We start from the raw sequence: 2667 nt of genomic DNA on the forward strand, positions 1-2667 counted from the left end.
TCCTTCTTTGGGTTCGGCCATGGTGCTTATGTCAATGGCCTTGCACTCTCCTTTTGGATTCTCTTCTGTATTGCTTGGGAGAGTACTAGGAGGGATTTCAGTGATCCTTTTACTCAGCTGGCCCACTTGTGCTTCCAGATTTCTAATGGAAGATCTTGTTTCATTCATGAAACTTACAGTGGCCTTAGATAGATCAGAGACTAAGTTTGTTAAATTAGAAGTATTTTGTTCAGAGTTCTCTGTCTGTTGCTGAGTGGATGATGGAAAAGGTTTATTATTGTTAAACCTGTTTCTTCCACCATTATTAAAGCCTTGTTGAGGCTTTTGATCCTTCCATGAGAAATTTGGATGATTTCTCCATGATGAGTTATAGGTGTTTCCATAAGGTTCACCTAAGTAATTCACCTCTGCTATTGCAGGGTTCTCAGGATCATAAGCTTCTTCTTCATAAGAAGCCTCTTGAGTACTGTTGGATGCAGCTTGCATTCCATTCAGACTCTGAGAAATCATATTGACTTGCTGAGTCAATATTTTATTCTGAGCCAATATGGCATTCAGAGTATCAACTTCAAGAACTCCCTTCTTCATAGGCGTCCCATTACTCACAGGATTCCTTTCAGAAGTGTACATGAACTGGTTATTGGCAACCATGTCAATGAGTTCTTGAGCTTCTGCAGGCGTTTTGTTTAGGTGAATGGATCCATCTGCAGAAGTGTCCAGTGACATCTTTGATAGCTCAGATAAAACCATCATAGAATATATCCAGGATGGTCCATTATGAAAGCATGTCAGAAGGACACTTTTTGGTCAACTGTTTGTATCTTTCCCAAGCTTCATAGAGGGATTCACCTTCTTTCTGTTTGAAAGTTTAAACATCCACTCTAAGCTTGCTCAGCTTTTGAGGAGGAAAGAACTTGGCTAAGAAAGCCATGACCAGCTTATCCCAAGAGTTCAGGCTATCTTTAGGTTGAGAGTCCAACCATATTCTAGCTCTGTCTCTTACAGCAAAAGGGAAAAGCATGAGCCTGTAGACTTCAGGATCTACTCTATTAGTCTTAACAGTATCACATATCTGCAAGAATTCAGTTAAGAACTGAAAAGGATCTTCAGATGGAAGTCCATAAAACTTGCAGTTCTGCTGCATCAGAGAAACTAATTGAGGTTTCAGCTCAAAGTTGTTTGCTCCAATGGCAGGAATGGAGATGCTTCTTCCATGTAAATTGGAATTAGGTGCAGTAAAGTCACCAAGCATCCTCCTTGCATTATTATTATTTTCGGCTGCCATCTACTCTTCCTGTTCGAAAATTTCTGAAAGGTTATCTCTGGATTATTGTAATTTAGCTTTTCTTAATTTTCTCTTCAGAGTCCTTTCAGGTTCTGGATCTGCTTCAACAAGAATGTTCTTGTCCTTGCTCCTACTCATATGACAAAGAAGAGGGTACATAAAAATAATAATAATAGAGATCCTTTATACCACAGTATAGGGATCCCTTTGTGAGTGGGAGAAAAGAGGGAGACAAAGAATGTAATGTAATGGAAGAAACACAACTGTGAGGAGGGTAGAGATGTGAGATGAGATGTTAGTAGATGAATAAATAAATAGAATAAGATGGGAGAGGGAGAATTTTCGAAAATAATTTTTGAAAAAATGGTTAGTGATTTTCGAAAATAGTTTTTGAAAAAGGTTAGTAATTTTCGAAAAATTTTGAAATCAAAAATAAAAATAATTAGTTAATTAAAAAGAAATTTTTGAAAAAGAGGGAAGATATTTTCGAAAATTAGAGAGAGAGAGTTAGTTAGGTAGTTTTGAAAAAGTTAAGAAACAAACAAAAAGTTAGTTAGTTAGTTGAAACAAATTTGAAAAGATAAGAAGTTAGGAAGTTAGAAAAGATATTTTGAAAATTTTTTTGAAAAAGGTATGATGAGAAGATATTTTTGAAAAGATATGATAGGAATTAGTTTTGAAAAAGATTTGATTTTTAAAATCACAATTAATGAGTTGATTCACAAGAAATCACAAGATATGATTCTAGAACTTAAAGTTTGAATCTTTCTTAACAAGCAAGTAAGAAACTTGAAATTTTTGAATCAAAACATTAATTGTTAATATTATTTTCGAAAATTTTGATAAAGATAAGAAAAAGATTTTTGAAAAATATTTTGAAAAAGATTTTTGAATTTTTCGAAAATAATGAAAAAGGTATGATTTTTGAAAAAGGTTTTGAAAAAGATAAGATTTTCAAATTGAAAATTTGGTTTGACTCATAAGAAACAACTAAATTTTAAAAATTTTGAAAAAGTCAATTCAAATTTTCGAATTTGATGAGGAGAAAAAGGGAAAAATATTTTTTTTTATTTTTGAAATTTCTATGATGAGAGAGAAAAACAATGCAAATGATGCAATGCATGAGATTTTTAGATCAAAACAATGAATGCATGCAAGAATGCTATGAATGTCAAGATGAACACCAAGAACACTTTGAAGATCATGATGAACACCAAGAACATATTTTTGAAAAATTTTTAATGCAAAGAAAACATGCAAGACACCAAACTTAGAATTCTTTAATGCTTAGGCACTAAGAATTCAAGAATGCATATGAAAAACAAGAAAAGACACATAACATGCAAATGCAAAGATCAATCAAGAAGACTTACCAAGAACAA

General features: G+C 33.1%; 1 non-coding gene across 1 annotated transcript; it reads left to right on the forward strand.

The window, feature by feature from the left end:
* Positions 1 to 781: 781 nt before the first annotated feature.
* Positions 782 to 889, forward strand: LOC148553934 (small nucleolar RNA R71). Its single transcript, XR_015892668.1, has one exon. It is a non-coding gene; the product is annotated as a small nucleolar RNA R71 (small nucleolar RNA).
* The last annotated feature ends 1778 nt before the right edge of the window (positions 890 to 2667 follow it).

This window comes from Arachis ipaensis, chromosome B7 (genome assembly GCF_059453495.1).
Source record: "Arachis ipaensis isolate K30076 ecotype BB chromosome B7, ASM5945349v1, whole genome shotgun sequence".
Classification (NCBI taxonomy): Eukaryota; Viridiplantae; Streptophyta; class Magnoliopsida; order Fabales; family Fabaceae; genus Arachis; species Arachis ipaensis.